This window comes from Prionailurus viverrinus, chromosome B1 (assembly GCF_022837055.1).
Source record: "Prionailurus viverrinus isolate Anna chromosome B1, UM_Priviv_1.0, whole genome shotgun sequence".
Classification (NCBI taxonomy): Eukaryota; Metazoa; Chordata; class Mammalia; order Carnivora; family Felidae; genus Prionailurus; species Prionailurus viverrinus.
The window spans coordinates 156,375,810-156,396,769 of NC_062564.1; the positions used below are offsets into that span (position 1 = coordinate 156,375,810).

The 20,960-nt window shown below is 35.7% G+C and overlaps 1 protein-coding gene across 11 annotated transcripts in view; it reads right to left on the minus strand.

Moving 5' to 3' along the window:
• The window catches only part of ADGRL3 (adhesion G protein-coupled receptor L3), an 828,952-nt gene that overhangs the window by 648,980 nt on the left and 159,012 nt on the right, over window positions 1-20,960 (minus strand). The window contains exons 1-2 of one of the 11 annotated variants that reach the window (XM_047856538.1): window positions 14,373-14,383; window positions 12,562-12,568 (exon numbers count right to left, since the gene is read on the minus strand). The exons of the other annotated variants lie outside the window; for them this stretch is intronic. The gene's annotated coding sequence lies outside the window, so the exon portion shown is untranslated. Of the gene's footprint in view, window positions 1-12,561; window positions 12,569-14,372; window positions 14,384-20,960 lie in introns of those variants that run through there. 11 annotated transcript variants of the gene reach the window in all.

Consider the following 20,960-nt stretch of genomic DNA (forward strand, 5'->3'; position numbering starts at 1 on the left):
TGGGTAATGACAGCACAGGCTCTCCTAGAAATATCCTCAAGCTTTACATTTTGTTTCCCCCAATAATGAAATACATTCTGAAATCCAAACATGACTTATTCCATGAAGTTCTTTCTCCCCAACAGCACCAAACCCACTCAACCACAGACAGAACCAGTCCTATGTTCCCTGATGATCCTATACCACTTTTTACATTCTTCTATTTGGCTGAACCCCTACAACTGCTTGAGAACAGAGGCTGTGACTACCTCTTCAGTTGATATTACCCCTTCCTAAAGAACTAAGCATTTAACAGGGCCTCAAAAATGCTGACTGGGTAAACAAAGTATTTTCGTTTTAGTTAAAACAAAAAAAAAATTCTAAGTATTTATTGGAAACTGTCTGTATTGGCCTCACATAAATTGAGACCAAGAACAAAAATGCACCATTATATGTGTCTTTGAGTTTGTTTGCATAACTATCTTTATAGGTCCATTTTCTTTTTGTTCATAAGATCAGAGATTCTTTAATTTACAGTTTGGCTATAATTGTCTCAGTGCTTCATTCAATTATATCCCTTTAGGCATTTAAGAATTAGTAGACAACTCGGACAGAAGAACAAAGTTACACAGGGTCACAGCTTCCTATTATGAAGGAGACAAGGACTGAGGTAAATCGCAGAAAAGGAAAAGGGGAGTGCATGTCTGAAGGGAATTGAAAACCAAAAGGAAGGGAGGAAGAGGGCATATCAAATCATATCAAATGATACTGTTCCATCAGCATGAAGTGTTAGGATAAATTTCTTTTCCAATAAGTAAACGTGATCTAAAAGATTTTTATTTTTATTTCTTAATGTCTATTCACTTTGAGGGATGGAGCAAGGGAGAGAGATAGAGAGAGAATGCAAGCAGGGGAGGGGCAGAGAAAGAGGGAGAGAGAATTCCAAGGAGGCTCTGTGTTGTCAGCACAGACCCCAATGTGGGCTGAGTGTCACAAATCATGAGATCATGACTTGAGCCAAAATCAAGAGTCAGAAACTCAACTAAACTAAACCACCAAGCACCCCTAAAAGGGATTTTAAAAGGAACTACTAGAATCATTTTTGAGCAATGTGACTACTTCGAAGGAAAGCACTCAGGAAGGATAGAAAATTTGGTGTGTTTATATTTTCATATTTTCATCACCATTCAAAAGTGACATAAAAAGAAATTCACCAGCAGTTATTGAAATTCACTCTATGCTTTGCAAATTATAGATGGAAATATCTGAATATTAGATAGCTTTAATTAAAAATTAAAAATTAAATTAATTCATACTTTAGATAAAACTTTGTTATGAAGCATATATGTAAGACAGCAAAAATGGAAAATAAAATGGTAAGGATTTGATTACTAACTAAAAAAGGGGAATACATAATAAAGATAAATGTTCAAGGCAAATTTTCTAATTCTGAGATAGCAAGCTTAAAAAGTAGAGCAACATTCATTCATTCACCCATTCACCCACTACTTCATCAAATATTTTACCCAGTACCCAGGCACAGTTCTAGGTGCTGTAGATTCATGGGGGGAACTGAACAGACAAAACCAGCCCTCAAAGAGTTTATATTTACATTGTGGCTGAGGAATGGGAACAGAATGAGAAAGAAACAAACTTCATACTCTCCAAACAATTTTAGTAGCATTTTAAAATTTTAAACACTTGATATTTTTGAAGATTCTATGTTCCTATTTAACTTTAATTTTTTTAAGGTTTCAAACACTTTATATCTTCACTTCACCTTTATAAAATCCCTGAGGTTAGTATGAACATTTCCTTGTTTATTTCACAAATAAATATTCTGAGACACTGAGTGTCAAAGCCAGAATTTGAATACAACTAATCCAAATTCACTCTATACCCTCCAGCTTCTCAAATAGCATTGTGCTGATTATTATTGTCCATATTTGGTAAGAGGATGCTTGCAATGAAAAACAACAGGCTTTCTTAAATGAATTCTTTACGAAATAATCATCTCAGAATTTCACAACATTGATTATGGTTTGAAGGCACCTTCACATTCTAATATTTAAATAAGATTCCAGGAAATCCAAGTAAAAATTAGTCTGGAATTGGGGCGCCTGGGTGGCGCAGTCGGTTAAGCGTCCAACTTCAGCCAGGTCACGATCTCGCAGTCCGGGAGTTTGAGCCCCGCATCAGGCTCTGGGCTGATGGCTCAGAGCCTGGAGCCTGTTTCCGATTCTGTGTCTCCCTCTCTCTCTGCTCCTCCCCCGTTCATGCTCTGTCTCTCTCTCTGTCCCAAAAAAAATAAATAAACGTTGAAAAAAAATTTTAAATAAAAAAAAATTAGTCTGGAATTGAGATGAAAATATATTTTATTATCTTGGTCTGTGTGGCGTTAATTATATTTATGTGACATCTCCCACTGAACTGTCCAATAAAGGTTCAGGAAGCAATGAATAACTCATGGGTACAAACACACTTTAAAAAGATCATTCTCGTGTCAGGTAAAAGATGGTTTGCAGCCTAAGATGACACTAAAATGTTTTAAAAGATCAGTGAGAACTGAGAATAAAAAAAAAAAAATAGAGTGAATTAGTAAACTACTTATAAGGTAATATATTTTTTTTTTTGTCTATGAGAGTCCTTAAATCATTTTTAGAACAGTTAAATACTAGATGTCACAATTTTATTATCTGTAAAAAGAGGTATATAGCCTTATATCTATCATTTCAAATTACTTGGAAGTTAAATAAGAAAATAGGAGTCAAACTGTATATAGACACATTAACTACACTTATGACATTCCACCTCCATTACTAGATTTTCCAGTGCTGTCTCTCTAGCTGGGATGTTATTTTCCAACTACCCAGTTTCCATCTCCCAATCTATCAGTCTGAGTCATCTTCAAATATCTTCTACTTTCAGTCCATATCAATAACTATTAGCATGTACCACCACATTATGTTCTCAGGAGACTGTTCAAATTTGGCTTTCATCTCTATTTCCAAATGTGCCACTGATAAAGATTATCATGGTTATAAGGTAATAGTGCTAAGGCAAGATCCCAAAGCATTTTACACTTAGTTTGACCTCCTGCCCCCATACTTGGAATACTACAATAGCAATTTATTTCTTTTTTCTTTATTTTTTTTTTAACATTTATTTATTTTTAAGACAGAAAGAGACAGAGCATGAACGGGGGAGGGTCAGAGAGAGAGGGAGACACAGAATCCGAAACAGGCTCCAGGCTCTGAGCGGTCAGCATAGAGCCCGATGCGGGGCTTGAACCCATGGACTGGACCATGAGATCATGACCTGAGCTGAAGTCGGACGCTCAACCAACTGAGCCACCCAGGCGCCCCACAACTTGTTATTTCTTATAGTGCCATTTTATCCCTGTTTTATCTGCCTTGCAAACAGCTGCCAGAATAATCTGAGACCTCATTTTCCCCATGATGATTTCTGCACATTAATCCACAAAACATCCTATTGTTTTTCACAGGGTCTGGTTTTCAAGACCCTCTACAAGATGAGTACATTCTTTTCTATTACGAACACCTTTTTGACACTACTCTACTTTACCAGACAGAATTTCCGCATTAGCCAGCTGAGGTTGCTGACTGGTTCCTCAGACAGATTATTCCAAATAGAGTGGTTTGTTCATGCACCAAGGATGCTGTGTAGTTCTCTACACTTATAATTTTTTTAAATGTTTATTTATTTTTGAGAGAGAGAGAGAGAGAGAGAGAGCATGAACGAGGGAGGGGGAGAGGAGGGGAGGGGAGGGGAGGGGAGAGGAGAGAGAATCAGAAGCAGGTTCCAGGTTCTGAGCTGTCAGCACAGAGCCTGACACGGGGCTCAAAATCAGAAACTGTGAGATCATGACCTGAGCCAAAGTCGGAAGCTTGGCCGACTATACTTATACTTCGAATACTATGTTAATAGTGTGTGAAGGTCTCATCCTCTAAAGAAATTAGCCTCAAGACTTAGAGCACAAACACACCTGTAAACTTATGGTGCACTTTAAATCAAGAGTACAAAGCCTAGTCCTCAATGGGTCAAATTTTCATATAAAATCATTTTCTTCCCCCATGAATGCAAGCCATTGTAATAAGGAAGGTATCGGTTGTAATTTTAAATCGATAATAAAACTGGACAACATTGACAAAAACAGCTTGTTTCAGGATTATGGAACTGGCCAGTCATCCAATAAATTAAGCGTTTTTGCCAGAAAAATTACTCTTCTTTTGGTAAGAACTGTGGGGATCCTGTAGTATTTTTGCCTGGAAATTCTGTTATTTCTCACCCCAACCTCCAGCTAGACACTTAGGTCATAAAACAAACCTTAATGAATTTAAAAGAACAGAAATTATACAAAGTAAACTGTATGACCAAACCAGAGTAAAATTTATTTTTTTTTTTAGAAATCCCCAAATATTTGGAAATTAAAAAAAAACATTTATAAGTACCTTATGCAAAAAAATCACAAGAGAAATTAGAAAATAGTTTTCAACTGAGGAAAACTAAAGCAGAGTATACCATAATTTAATGGAATGCAGCTAAAGCAGTGCTTAAAAGTAAATTCATAGCTTGAAACATCTAAGAAGAAAGAGAAGAGGAGCAAACTAAATGCAAACTAAGCATAAAGAAGGGAAGAATGAAAGGAAAGAATGTGTGACAGTGATCAGAATATCAACTGTAATATGAAAACATTCCTACTGCTTATTGTTATTAAAATCCCTTACCTTTTCTAGCCCTTAGTATCTTCATCTTTAACATGATAATTAGAATAAATTACTCGCAACCCTCCTTCTCACTGAAAAATACAATTAATATTTTCTGGAACAGCAAACAAAAGTATAAATGATATTAAAAATATGCACTACATCGACAACTGATAGTGTATTAACTGAGGGAAAGGACCACAGATAATCCAAAACAAGAAATAATCTTGAAAGCTTAATCATACATTACACACAACATTTTCACTTATAAAAGGCTAACCCTTTTACATTTTATTTTGATGACTATCAAAAGAAGTTATAATTAATGCAAGATAAGGGAAAACATTTATTATAGTGACAGTCTGCCATAATACATACATAGAGAGGAGAACAGAAGATAGCCTAGAATAAGACAACATAGGATAAAGTAGGGTAAGACAGGATAGGGAAGGGAAAAGAAGTATGCTTAATTAATGTCTACCATATACCCTGCCACTGGGTAATATCAAGCATTACAGCAGTATATATAAAGACCTTGCCTTCATAGAAGAGAGTTTTTTATTTATTAAGCTCAAATTCAGAGATTAGTCCTTTTACTTATTTCCTTTAGTTTCAATTCACCTAGATGGAGATTGTTTCTTCCCTCACAGAAATGGCAATGTCCTGATTAACCAATCAATTTATCAGAAGTCCATGGCATCCATAACCAAAACTCTCATCCCAGCAGGTTTTGACTAACGTAGTACCCTTGAATGGTAATTCTTCCAGGAATGTGGTTTTTTTCTGTACTCCTTCAGCTTATAAAGATACAAAAAGGCAGGGACATTATTCATTACCAGGTACCCAAAACTAATGCAAAGCTTTCATACCTACAAACACCTCTTTCTCAGAGTTTAGTCTAGGAATGAAACAACTGATGCTTTAGCTTATATTGTCTAAGGACTATGCAGCCACTGCTCTAAGAAGACTTGGTGGGTTTCCAGGAACATTATTTCCTCAGCAACATATTGTCTTCTTTCTCTGCTTGAGAAACAGCTTCCATGTTATCAATATACAAAGCAATCATTCAATGTAATCTGTGTTTTTACCCCTCAAAAGTGCCTATGTTATAACTATAATTGCACATAACACATTTGCATCCTAATGAAAGTTTCCAAATTCTATAATAAGAAGCTATGATGCTATTTTCATTTATAATAAAATGTGCCTACATTCCATCCTTTTAAATCATCATTTATTGGTAGAACACACTGAAATCTGCCTTTCTACTTATATCTCGTTGTGTTTTATCGCATGTTCAAAATTTAAACAGGGAACTTCAAAAATGCCTAGAAACAACAATTCTGATACATGAAAACATCTTTTACTTTAAACATTATCCTATCCTTAATAATCAGGTTCTTAATTCACAAAAATGTACTTCCCCTTCGTGGCAAACCTAGACAAATAAAACAGCTTAATCTCAAACTATTATATGTAGTGAAAATAGCCTAAAAACAAGTTATTGTGCCTATGTGCTACTGAATATTTTCTACAGACTCATGATTGAATTTTTATAGATTTATACAGTTTCTTTCAGTTCTAGAAAAATGATTTTTATCTCCCATTTCTCAATTCCTGTCACCTGATCTCAATTCCAAGGAAAGTCCAGTATGCCAGAATCCTAAGTATTACTAACAATGAGAACCTAGTGTCTAATGAAGTGTTCTCAAAGGTTTAAGAAAGTTTGGATTGCCAAGCCAGACACTGAATCTCAGATAAGCTTCTTCCAAAAATTCTCATTCCTCTGGTCATTAAAAAAAAAAAAATCAATAGATGTAAATCAAAGTTTAAAAAGCTTCTGAGAAATGACCTCTGCTAAAGTCTCTTGGGGGCTTTCCAACTGTGCAGGGGGCAGGGTGTGGGATCAAAAAGCAGAAAGAAGAAGTAAAGAAATGTTTCTGAGCAAGTGAAAAAAAAATCTAGCTGGAGGACTAAAAGGGATTAGCTTACATATCAAATATCAGATTTCCATTGCATTGCTACACTGCTTTCTCCTCTTTTTTCTGTCCCATTCTCGCATTGCCCATAGTTCATTACATGAAACTTTATTTCCCCACTTCGTGTAAGATTTCAAGCAGAAAATCTTCAGTACTAAAATCTTTAAAATGATATGCTTTACATTACACAGTAATAAGCACCTTATCTGAGACTCCACCATCTGGAAATCAGACCAATTTAACACACAGCCCTAAATCTGGAAATATATTTAAAAGAAAAAAGAAAAAAAATCTCACAATGCACGAAAATCCAGTGAACTTGACTCACAGAGAGGCCTTCAGTCAAAACTTATTCTTTATGTTCTCCAGTATTCCAACAGAGAAGTCAAATGCAGAAGCAGCAAACAGACTTAACAACCACCACAAATACCTTAAGATCTGAGGAAAACTGAAAAGTACCTAGAAAGAACTGTGGAAACAGTTTTATTCAAACTGTCAAACATCTGGAGTTCTGTCACGTTAATTGAGTGGATGTTTGCCTCGATTTTTCAGGAATTTTTCTGTACCCAAAGAGGCCACCACCCGAAGCAAGACTCTATTTAACTGAAGTTTTACTCATGTACAATTCAAACTAAACATCAATTAATAAGGTCCAATTATGCTGGCATAATAAGACAATTAAAAGTTAACAGCTTTGATAAACTATAAAGGATATGTGTATGTTTTTGTGAATTTATCCACCTCTCTTGAGGACATTACTTTTTAAGCATATTTATTTTATTTATATCTACACATACATAGATAGATATAAAGAAGAGTATATAAACCCACATATAAATTTGATATCACATATCCATGATGGGGTAAATCCATATCAATCATTCCAAAGTGTATACTATATATTTTTTTAATTAGTTGTCTTTTTTTGGGGGGAGAGGTGGTAGGTTGAGCATATTTTTTCATAGGACTTTTAAAAATAAAAAATGTTGCCTGCAAACATTCAACAATTTTTTTTAAAGTAAGGCCTATCCAATTAGAACAGTATTTTTCAGAATAACAAGTAAAAGAATTTAACACAAGGGAAATTTCTTAGGTGAATTAAAATAGTAAGTTTTTTTTTAATTTAGTTAGTACTAAATTATAGTTTACATGGCTACTGAGTAGGACCAATTTACTTTGAAGTATACATGCAGAAGATATAAAGGAAACATTAATAGTTAAAAATAAGAAAAATGGTTTTTTTTTAACTTTATTTTGAGAGAAAGAAAGAGTGTAAGCAGGGGAGGGGAAGAGAGAGAGAGAGAGAGAGAGAGAGAGAGAGAGAGAGAGAGAGAAAGAGAGAGAGAGAGAGGGGCATAGAATCTGAAGCAGGCTCCAGTCTCTGAGCTGTCAGCACAGAACCCAATGCAGGGCACGAACTCACAAACTGTGAGATCATGAAGTGAAGTGAGATGCTTAACTGACTGAGCCACACAGGGGCCCTAAGAAAAATGTTTCTATTCTTGCCACTTTCCCTCTTAACAAATAAAGTTAATTTCTCAGATTCATACAGGATAAAATACACAAATATGACTTGTCCTATAACTATAAATGAAAATAAATGTGTTTCTTATTCCTTCAAATACTATTTAAAGCTAAATGACCATGTTTTATAGAAAACACAGTCATATCTCCATCTTCTCTTACATGATTATACACCTATTATGACTATCAGAATAGCATGCTATGGTTATTACTGCCAAAAATCATGACCAAAGAAGAATAAGATATTTCCAGGAGAGTGGCAGAAAAGAGGTTTCAAAACTTGGCTGAAATAATTTTTCACCTGTAAAATCAATTTCTTTCTTCTATTGCTTCACAAAATCCCTAATAATAGGCAACTGCTTTTACATTCTGCATTTCAATTTAAATTATATTTGTTTAAAATGGATGAAAGTTTAAAATGCATAAAAAACTATATATATGCTTAGATTTCAAGTAAAGAAAACTATTTATAGCCATTTTCATTCAATAATCAATCCAGCAAAGAAAGCCACAGTAAACCTGGAGCTGGGTTAGCTAATAGTCACAAAACTGAATTAAACATTATTCCTGCTGCCAGAACACTTACAGCCAATTGTGCAAATTCTTAATAACGTACAGCACTCTTGGTTTCCAAATATTTAATTATCAACATTAGGGATAAGAATAATAATAGCAACAGTCACAAAACAACAGCAATAAGCTTAAGAGGTCAACTAACTTAATCAAAGCACGATTTAGATTACAATCTGGACAAACTGTGTTAATAGCACAATGGAGTACACAAGCAAATATACTGAAAATATTACCTAAATATTAAATAGCAAATAAAACGAAAACCTTTCTCTACTTCACTGCAGGCAAAGAAAGTCAAATGCAACTTGATCCAATTAAGCCAATTTAGGATACACAACTACTTAAAAGCTTGGGCCATACTAAGTGATGAAGGCAAAATGGATTGAGTCCAAATCTGCTTTATTTGTTTAGATGCTATTTATTATGGCTATATTTTATTATACAGTAGTAAAAAAAATTACAAGGCGACATCCTGTTATTTTCCACTGGGAAAAATCTTACAGATGCACTATTAAAACTCAGCACAGACAGCAGCGTGCCAGGCTGCATTCCACTTGTGCCTTTACGGTGGGTCAATAGACACTGATGTTTATGCAGCTGATGGTAAAACTAGCCTAATTATTGCCACTCAAATCCATAAAAGTGTGGCTTTCTAGACAACTAGAACCTTTGACTCTATACATATTGTAAGGAAAAAGGTTGTTTTATCTTTTTAAATGTTTATTTTTTAGAGAGACAGAATGTGAGCAGGGGAGGGGCAGAGAGAGAGGGAGACACAGAATTGGGAACAGGCTCTAGGCTCTGAATGTCAGCACAGAGCCTGACGTGGGACTTGAACCCACGAACTGCGAGATCATAACCTGAGACGAAGTCGGACGTTGAACCGACTGAGCCACCCAGGAGCCCCAGGAAAAGGGTTGTTTTAAAATAAAGCAACTAAAACACCGTTATGTCTTCTTAAAAAACAAAATGTCTTGGGGCTGTCTAGGTGGCTCAGTTGGTTAAGCATCCGATTTCAGCTCAGGTCATGATCTCACGGTTTGTTGGTTCCAGCCCTGTGTCGGGCTCTGTGCTGACAGCTCAGAGCCTGGAGCCTGCTTCAGATTCTCTCTTTCTCTTTCTCTGTCTCTCTCTCTCTCTCCACCTGCGCCCCGCTCACACTCTGTCCCTCTCTCTCTAAAAAATAAACAGTACAAAATTTTAATATAAATAAATAATTAAATTAAATAAAATGTCTTAATTTCCTCCCTAATACTACTACCCTATTTTTCAGGGTAGCTAGCATATCATGAAATTGCTATCATCAAACTGTAAACTGTGAGCCCTAGTTCAAATCAGTTATCTAATAAATAGTCTTATTTGTTGAGAAAGTGAATGAGCTTCACAATCACAAAAGAATAAAAAGCAAAAGAGAAAAGGAGGAAGGGAGGAGGGGAGAGAGAGACGGGGTGGGTGGAGAGGGAGAGGGTGAGAGAGAGGGAGAGAGTGAGAGAGAGAGAGAGAGAGAGAGAGAGAGAGAGAGAAAGAAACCAAGAAACAGACTCTCAACTATAGAGAACAAACATGGTTACCAGAGGGGAGGAGGGTAGGGGTTGGGGGAAATTGGTGATGGGGATTAAGGAGTGCACTTGTCCTGATAAGCACCAGATGATGTATGGAAGTGTTGAATCACTATATTGTATGCCTAAAACTAATATAACACTGGATGTTAACTATACTGGAACTTAAAATTAAAAAAAGATTATAATCAATTTCAAAAGAAGAGTTAAGATAATTACTTTTCTAAGCCCTATAAATATCATCTTTCTTCCTGTCATCATTACTCACATCAATCCACATTCATTGTGTACTGAACATGTTGCAAGCATTATACAGAGTTCTAACCATACGAAACAGAAAGACTATTTTTTCCCAATATTTTAGGAAGAGACTCAGAAGATAAGGCAAATTAATTTTTTTGGTTAGTATTTGCCACTTCCAAGGACACCAATTGGTGTCCTACAGTTCTATCCATTTTAGGCTAGAAATGGAAATACTGGGCTGCAGAGCTTGAGTTCTTGGAATTGCTTTCAGTTTTGAAGCAGAATCAACTTTAGATTTATGGCCCTAAAGCACTCCCTCAAAACTCTGCTGATTCAAAAGCTAAGAGTTCCTGACACACAACAGCATCCCTCCAAAGGACACCTGGACCACTTGAAAATGTAGGGCAGGGATGGCACCGGAGAGGATACACTTTCCTTGCCTCCAATATGTGGATAGGATTCTTTTTGAGGTATTTTAGCTTAAATGATCTTGAACATCAAATAGCCTGTGTTTGCTGAGAGTCTCCTCTATGCCTTTCCATTTCCCAAAGCATGGGTCCCTTCAGCAGCTCTGCAGAGCTAAAGCAAATTAGATTTTCCAACTTAGAAAAGCCAGTTATGCTTCTGAGTAGTTGATAGCATTAAAGATTTTTTTTTTTTGCATTGTGATCTCCAAAGTAGTCAAGTAAACTCAACATTGCAATCTCCCTTTTTTGTTTTCTGCTTTTTTTTTCTTTGTTTTGTTTCGTTTCTGTTCAGAACAACTTTAGTTAGGAAGATGCCTAGGCTGTAGCATTTGCATGGTAGTCATAATGTCATAGCCATTATTTTATGACTTGAGCATAATGGTGTTAGCCAACAATACCCAGCTCATCTCATCTTCCATTTTCTTTACCAGATAAATATGGGGGCGGGGGTGGGTAGAGGGTCATTTAGAGAATATCCTACTGCTTAATGTTCCCTCTAGAAATTCAACCTAAGGCTAAAGTAAGATTTGTCATAATTGCTAAAAGAGTTTGAAGAACATAGTTGCAGGATTATTCTTTATTACATCTATTATAATATCAATCACAACACAGCTATTCAAAACTTGACAATGACATTGAGATACTATTAAAGAGAAAAGGCCACGGCACATCACACTACAGTAACTTTACCATTATTTCTGAATTTTGGTGATCTCTCAAATGTCCTGTCCTCACCTGTAACACCAACCTGTTTGTATACATGGTAACCCACACTTAGAGTGTCCTCAGATTCTCCATCTGTGTTAATGGCTTCACTTATTTGTTCATTCATTCATTCCACATTTATTTGAAATCTACTTTAGACATTGCAATATTATGTGTGGCGTAAAAATAAAGAACATGAAAGTCTTGCTTTCTAACAAACTTAATGCCCTGTGGAAACACATTGTGCAATTAAATATTAAAAAACATGAGGTAAATACTATTAAAAAAAAGAACTGATAGCAACATAGATGCACAAAAGGCTTTTATGCAAAATGAACATAACAGAATCTTGCCTTGTATATTCAATACTTCATATTTCATGTATGATTACCACACAATAACAGGATATTCCATTATTAAGTAGTTTGACCACTCCCCCAATTATTTATCACAAATAATCCATAAAACATATAAAATACATATGTAATAATAAACAGCCCATAAAGCTTGGCTGTGCTGATTACAAATTCTACCTCTGATATTAGCAGCAATGAACTTAAAGTGTTTGAGCCTCACTTTGTTCATCTGTAAAATCAACACTGCAAGTTATCTTAAAGTGTTATTAAGAAGATTAAAAGAGGGGTGCCTGGGTGGCTCAGTCAGTGAAGCATCAGATTCGGCTCAGGTCATGATCTTGCAGTTCATGAGTTCAAGCCCCCTGTCAGGTTCTGTGCTGACAGCTCAGAGCCTGGAGCCTGCTTCAGATTCTGTGTCTCCCTGTCTCTCTGCCCTCCCCTGCTTACACTCTGTCTCTCTCTCTCAAAAATAAACATTAAGGGGCGCCTGGGTGGCTTAGTAGGTTAAGCGCCCGACTTCAGTTCAGGTCATGATCCCACAGTCTGTGAGTTCAAGCCACACGTCGGGCTCTGACAGCTCAGAGCCTGGAGCCTGCTTCAGATTCTGTGTCTCCCTCTCTCTCTGCCCTCCCCTGCTCGCTCACTCTCTCTCTCTCTCTCTCTCTCTCTCTCAAAAGTACATAAACATTAAAAAAAAGTTTGTTAAAAAGATTAAAAGAAGTCATCCATCTGAAAACACAGAACTGTCTTTAGCAAATAGACAAGTTTTAACCTATTAAATGTTATAGTTGATATTTTACATACATATTTTTAAAATCATAATTTATAAATCATATAACACAAGTATCATTCAATAGGTGATAAGTCTGCAGCACAAAGAATGTAAAACATTCTCAACACAACACAGTTACTAAGTGAGAGATTCATAAGAAAAAATACATCCACAATATTCACAAAAGACAGAAATAAGTGACACACATATTGAGCATCATAACCAATATGCTCACAACTGTAGCCACTTCAAGAGATGAGTAACACTACCAGAAAAATTCTTGGCAACAAACAGCAAAACTTCTTCAAATATCAAAAAAAAAATCTCATTGTGGTTTTGATGTGTATCTAACTAGCTAAATATTACCAGCTTTTAATTCAATCGATCTTTTTTTAAATCGAGGCCTTTGTCTCAGGAAACCTGATAAAATGAAGTATAGATATCATTGGATTTTTTATTAATAAGTAAAAGAAGAATATTATATAATCACTTCTGATATTTTGTATTACATCATTCATGAAATTACTTCAATGAAGTTTAATCTTCAATTCTTTTGGAGTAAATATGCAATTTACATATAAAATTTAGATAGATCATACAAGATTTAGATATAAAAATTCAGAGTGTTTCAGATGAAATTATATACTTGTTTTTGCTTCTTATCAAGTTTATAATCATTTAGTTAATTTAGTTCATTAATTATGTTTAGGCTAATAACTTTGCCTATAGTCTTAGAAAGAATGATTATAACCATTTTCAACAATACAATTTCAAAAACACGGTAATTGTTTCAACAATTGAAACCGAAAATTCCCTTGGGGCGCCCAGGTGGCTCAGTAGGTTAAGCATCTGACTTCAGCTCAGGTCATGATCTCACAACTTGTGGGTTCAAGCCCCACGTCAGGCTCTGCACTGACAGTGTGGTGCCTACATGGGATCTTCTCTCCTTCTCTCCCTCTCTCTCTCTCTCTCCCTCTCTCTCTCCCTTTATCTCTCCCTTTCTCTCTCTCTCTCTCTGTCCCTCTCCCACTCAAGCTCTTTCTGTCAAAAGAAAAAAAGAAAAAAAAAACCTAAAATTCCCCTCACCGGAGTGGGAAGCTAGGACATCTCTAAGGGCATCACCAGTCTTACATTATGATTATCACAGTCATCTCCTCTAAAACTGTTAGGACAAACGCCACTCATGCCAATAAACTGTGAGAGAAGCCACTGTTATAGTAACACATTCAATATAAACTTCTAATAAGATATATCAATTCCTCAAGCTAGACAGTTTGTCAATAATACAGAGTTTAAACTCAGGGAAAAGGTAAGAGCTACTCAGGAGGCATTGGTGACAAATGTTATGCTCTGAATTAAAATATAAAAAGGATCAGGTTTTCATTGGTAAATAGCTGTACAAAGCTTTGAGAAATAGGCATTAATAATAGACACTGAGATATAGCAGAAGTGTCCAGGAAGTAATCATTTTTCCTTACATAGATTTACCTTATATACATAAAATAAAGAGTTTTTTTTTAATTTTGTTTTAACGTTTATTTATTTTTGAGACAGAGAGAGACAGAGCATGAACGGGGAGGGTCAGAGAGAGAGGGAGACACAGAATCTGAAACAGGCTCCAAGCTCTGAGCCATCGGCCCAGAGCCCGACGCGGGGCTCGAACTCACGGAGTGTGAGATCGTGACCTGAGCTGAAGTCGGCCGCTTAACCGACTGAGCCACCCAGGTGCCCCAAGAGATTTTTAAACATACACTTGTATCATAAAAGAAAACACATCCTTCCTCTGAGAACTTCTCTACTTCAGCTCGCACACAGTTAATTTTCTAAGTCCTTTAACTGTTTCTGGATCTCTTTCTTCAATTTTATGACCAATTATGCAGGTTTCATAATGTATGCTTTTTTTTCCTTATTTATTTTCAGAGAAAGAGAGGGAGATAGTGGGGGGTAGGAGCAGAGAGAGAAGAAGAAGGAGGAAATCTCAAGCAGGATCCACACTTAACGCAGAGCCAACAGAGAGCCCATCGTGGGGCTCAATCTCACGACCCTGGGATTATGAGCTGAGCTGAAATCAAGAGTCAAATGTTCAAGCGACTGAGCCACCCAGGCACCCCTATGCTTATTCCTTTTTTTTTTAACGTTTTTATTTATTTTTGAGACAGAGAGAGACAGAGCATGAACGGGGGAGGGGCAGAGAGAGAGGGAGACACAGAATCGGAAACAGGCTCCAGGCTCTGAGCCATCAGCCCAGAGCCTGACGCGGGGCTCGAACTCCCGGACCGCGAGATCGTGACCTGGCTGAAGTCGGCCGCTTAACCGACTGAGCCACCCAGGCGCCCCTCCTATGCTTATTTCTAACAACAGTAGCAACAACAACATCACACTGCAGTATTCTTAATTACATTTTTTTCTAATTTTTAATTTATAGAAATCTATCGGTTTCCTATATACCCACTACTCTCTGCCAATTCATACCGTTCATGGCTCTCAGAGTATCTGTCCTAAAGTACAGGCAAATTCACAATAAAGTAGCTGGTTTTACTATGTGCTAGGCCTGGTTGTAAGCCCTTTACATACAGTGACTCATCTAATCCTCACAACATCATGAAAGTAGCTATCATTACTGCCCTGATTTTAAGATGTAGCAATAGAAGCCGAGAAATTTATTCATAATTGGCAGGGCCTGGACTACAAATCAAGCCTGTTTAACCTCAAAGCACATGCTCTTAACCACTTCATTTTGCTCTCTACTTTCTTCGACTGGCTTAACGCTGTTTGTATTTCAAGACTCAAACCAAAAGCAAATATTTCAATAAAGCTTTTTAAAATCATGCAATCAGTCAAAACAAAGCTCCTTCTCTCTTCTCAGAATATGTAGCTATTCTTCTCTGACCCCTTCCACTTACTAAGTACTTACTATATACCAGGCACTGCTTTATACACCCATCACCACACAAATGACATAGATAATAGTTTCCTCCATTCCACAAACATAAGAAATGAAGGCCAATGACATTTAAAAAGTCACAGGAAGTCAAAGGGCCACTGAGGACTCAACCCAAGCAGCTGCGCTCAACATACCATGCGGAGCACACAACCTTCTACTGCCTCTTGGAAAGAAGAGACGAGGGCTCATATCCAGGGTCTCCTTTTCAGAACACTCGATTCATGGCCTTTGGTGGGTTACAGTACCTCTTAGCCTCAGTTTCTTCACTGGTAATATGAATATAAAAACAGCGTTTACCTCAGATTATTGTTTAGAGAACGAAATAACACAAGTACATGCTGCTAATCCTCTAGAGGAAGAGCTTTGAAAGTAACCATATCCTAAAAACTGTTGCATTAAATGTCTGAAGGGTTGTAGCCTTCACTATTCATAACTCTAACAGAGAAAAGTCCATTGAAATATATTGTATCCAGCAGCTATGTTTACCCATCTAATATCCAAAACCCTCTTAGGGTTTAGTTTCTGGAGGCTTCTCAACAAAGAGGTTTTCTTTTAAAAAAAACTACCATGTGAAGATAATTTTATTAATATCACATCCTCCTACTTAGCAGCTCATAACTCATAAGAAGTTTGGGCCAAAGACCATTTCTTAATTTCTTTTGTTCTTTTCTTTTTGGTAGCTATAAAAATTATTTGGTCCATGCCCTCTGTCATATACTTGAGGGCTGCCATCACCCTTTGTTCTTCAGGCTGAATAATCTCAATTTCTTTGGGAATTTCACATGTATCATCCTTTCTAATAATTTTGGTCACTTTTAAGATGCCTACCCATAATAAATAGCACTTATGTTGGATTAAATACTGTAAACTATATTCAAAGTTACCTTAGAAATATATATAATCTTTAACATCACAACATGGCACTATCTAGCTCCCAAGGCCACCTGGGGCAAAGACTGGCATCGCCCTCAGGCATCTCCCGTTATGTCCTACCTCTCATACATTTTGTTGAAAAGACTGAAAGAAATACCCTCTATCCTATGATACAAGAGTACAAGTAGGTCATTTTTTAAGATATTTCTCGATAGAAATCCGATCAAGATAGAAAACCAATACTGCAGAAAATGATTAATCAGTATTATATATAATACTATGTACATTAATGAAAATAACAGGATAAGAGTGAATACTAAGAACTGATTATGTACTAAGTGATTTAAAATTCATTCGTCCAGTAAATACTTAACTAATTCAACAAATATATTGAGTCTCTCCTATGTGCTAAGCATTTTTTCTAGGTGCTGGGAACAAAGCAATGAACAAAACAAATATTCCTGACTTTGAGGGAATTAGGTAACAAAACATGCTAAATAAAATATAGCATATGTTTCATAGTGTGCAGTAATAATAAAACTGTGTAAGAATTAAAAAGTTTTAGGTAGTATGACAAAAGAAACTTTCAATAAGAAGAAGTGACATTTCAATAAAAAAACCTAAAGGAATGAAGGTAGCAAGGTATGTGGATTATCTCTAGCAAGAACATTCTCAGCAGAGGGGACAAGTGCAAAGGCCCTCAGGCAAGAGGTGAAAGGATTTTATATACCAGCAAGGAGACTAACAGGTTGGAGTAGAGAAAGGAAAAAAAAAAAAATGGTGGAAGGGATCAGATAGCTACCAGGGAACTAAATCTTTATTTTGGTACAACTTTGTAGGCTATCATTCATACTGTCTTTTATTACATGGGTTAGAAAGCCACGGGAAAATCTTGGGCACACTACAATTCATGACACATTCTAAAATGATGATTGTGGTTACAGTGTTGGGAACAGATTACAGGGGCCAGGAGGACTAGTTAGAAAGACAAGGCAATAATCCAGGTGAGTGAGGACGCATTTTAGTTACAAGGTAGTAACAGGGTAAGCAGTGAGATGAGGTGGAATTTTCAGTGTATGTAAGGGAGAACCCATAGGATTTGTTTGTGAATTGAATAGGAGGTGGGAGAGGAAAAGAAGTCAATGTTTTCTACATTTGCAGCTGAAGGGACTGCAATTTTCTGAGGCTATAAAAGCTTCAGAAAACCTTTCAGAAGTTTAGCATTAGACATATTAAGGTGGAGGTATTTATTACAAGTCATAGTGTAGATGTCTCACAAAGTGTCTACATAGGTGAGCCCAGAGTTGTTGTAAATGTTTGGGCAGAGATGAAAATTGGGGAGGAATCACCACTTAGATAAGATTTAATGTCAAATTAGAAGAGATCACCAAAGAAGAGAATACAGGCAGAAAACAGAAAAGTAGCAAATATACAGCTCTGGGCATCTCTGAGATTGGGGACAATAGAGAGAAACTATTGAAGAAAATTAAGAGAGATGCCAGAAAAATACAAGGGAAGTGGTGCCCTAAAAGCAGAAAAAATGTTTCAAGGAAGAGATGACCGGTATTGAAGGCTGCTGAAAGACCAAGATGAGAAAACTAAGACTTGATTTCTTGATCCACAGCATGAACATGGTCAGGATTAAAGCTGGATGGTTAAAAGAGGATGGAAGGAGGACATTTCTGTCAGCAACTCTCACCTGCATACCTGTGCATAACTAGGAGAATACTAAAGCTAAGCAAACTGCCTGTACTTAATCACCCTAGTTCTAAGGTCAGTACCTGAATCACTGGCAGTATTGTAACTTCCTTCACATGTCACGTGTAAGGGACTATTTCCAATTTCTGTTAGAGTAAGTTTTTTCATAGAAATGCTCCAATGTGTATATATTGAATATTTTCTCCATGAATTCTGGATTCTTGCCTTTCTTCCCAAAGAGATCAAGGTGTTTAATTGGTTTTTGACAATTTTCATGTGTCTGAAAACTGCGATATTTGTGTATTTTTATCAAGAGGTTCGCCAGTCATGAATGCCAAATAGCCACAAACACACACACACACACACACACACACACACACACACACACGTGGCTTTTGATGCCTAAATGAAACGATCCCTGATATAAAAAGTGTAAAAGTCTTAAAAATACTTACAACATAAAAGAAGCAAGAAACCAAGGTAGATAGATATAGATACACATGATATAGATATATAGATATAGATATATAGATTTAGGTTTAGATATAGATAGATATAACAGTATAGTTGTTTTAAAACACATATAAAAATGGTAAAATAGTATTAAATATTTTTAAAATTTGGTGACCTTATAAGTGAAAAGCTCTTATTTTCGTTTTTTGTATCCCTTCACAGATACACATTAATGATAATGGAAAAAATATCAACATGTGATGTTATTCAATTTAACAAAAAATTCTACTGCTGTTCTAATTGTACTGCAATTCTTGCCCTTAAAATTTTTTCTTGGGGCACTTGGGTGGCTCAAATCAGTTGAGCATCGAACTTCAGCTCAGGTCATGATCTCACAGTTCGTAGGTTCAAGCCCCACATCAGGCTCTCTGCTGACCGCTTGCTCAGAGCCTGGAGCCTGCTTCAGATTCTGTGTCTCCTTCTCTCTCTGCCCCTCCCCTGCTCACTCTTTGTCTCACTCTGTTTCTCAAAATTAAATACATGTAAAATTTTTTTTATTATTTTTCTTAGTCCAAACTATTTTAATGATAATATACAAACTGAAATACATATTGATCTTTAAAAAAATCAATTTAATTTAGGACATTTATACTGTAAAATCAGAAAATGTAATCACTTGATAAAGAAGGCTATGAACCATTACTTGTCCCACATTAACATGATAAAATAAGCTTGAAAATTTGCTAATGCCAGTGGATAATGGACTGAATTTGTAATGACAGGATTTAAAATTAATGTCACTTAATTGACTAATTCAATCATCTTTGCACATATAATATGACCAACATTTTACTGAAAAAAAAAATACAAAGCAGTATACTGTGTCAGTAAATTGTATCACCAAGCTATCAAATACCAAGGAGTAAGTTGAAATAAAGCCTCAAAATGTTCACTGAGGTAAAAATACCTGATGTTTCAACTGGTTGTGTGAAACAGAAAACAAACAAACAAACAAAAAAATCTTTTTCAGGACAGGATTTCACAGACATGATATTTTAATTGATTATTTTTTTACACGAGTCTTTTTCCTGCTGATGGTAAATAATAAAACGGATTTGCAAGAAGTTTTCTTTATGGAGAGAAACTGCAAGGAAAATTTTAATGTTTGTTTTTCATTTAAAATGAGACCAAGCAAAGAAAATTAAGAAGCAAAAACTGAAGAAGCTATTTAATATAATGACCTTGTTGAATATCCCATGGAATGAATTGTGTTTGCTTCACTAGAGTATTACAAAATGCTTACAAAAATGAAATAAAAACTATGATTAGTATTATGGAAATGAAAAAAGCTATTGTAGATGGCCATTAGTTACATAACTATTTTTTCCTCTTTAAGGAAAAAATAATATTGGATTCTTCCTCTTAATATGTGGAATCATTTTTACTGCATTAACAGAAACAATGTTCCATTTCACTAATGAACTACCAGAAGACAGTGCATTTGAAGTAGCCTAAGTGTTCTGAAAAGAATTTTATGTCACATATTTCTTAAGGCTTAAATGCACTCTCTTCCAATATCATTGTTTTGGAATGCAGAAATCTATAATCACACAACTAGACAACAATAAGAATACATACTAGAGGCAAGTAATTTGATCAGGGGCAAAAGCTTTTATGTTCTTAAAATTTTAGAAAAAAGAAAAGGAATTTACCATGAATAAAAGAAAGAAAATTATGGTCAGATTCATATAATCTCCTCTCTCCATTGGTCATAAGTATCACATTCTATAAATAATGTTCTAGTGTTATGTTTTCCTACAGAAATAGCACCCACATATATACTTGTGTGGATTGAATAATTAATAAATTATTAGATTGTTATTATTACTGAATCTTTAATAAAAGAAACCAAATTGACAAAAATGTAATTATTATTACTAAATCTTAAATTAATAAAAGGAACCAAATTAACTAATAGATTCAGGATTTTACTTCAAAACTTGAACATTACCATGAACATTATATCTGCACCCAAAAGACTATACTCAAAATAATTTATTCTCCCTACATTTAATCATCATTTATTGAAAATCTGCCACTTCTTGTCT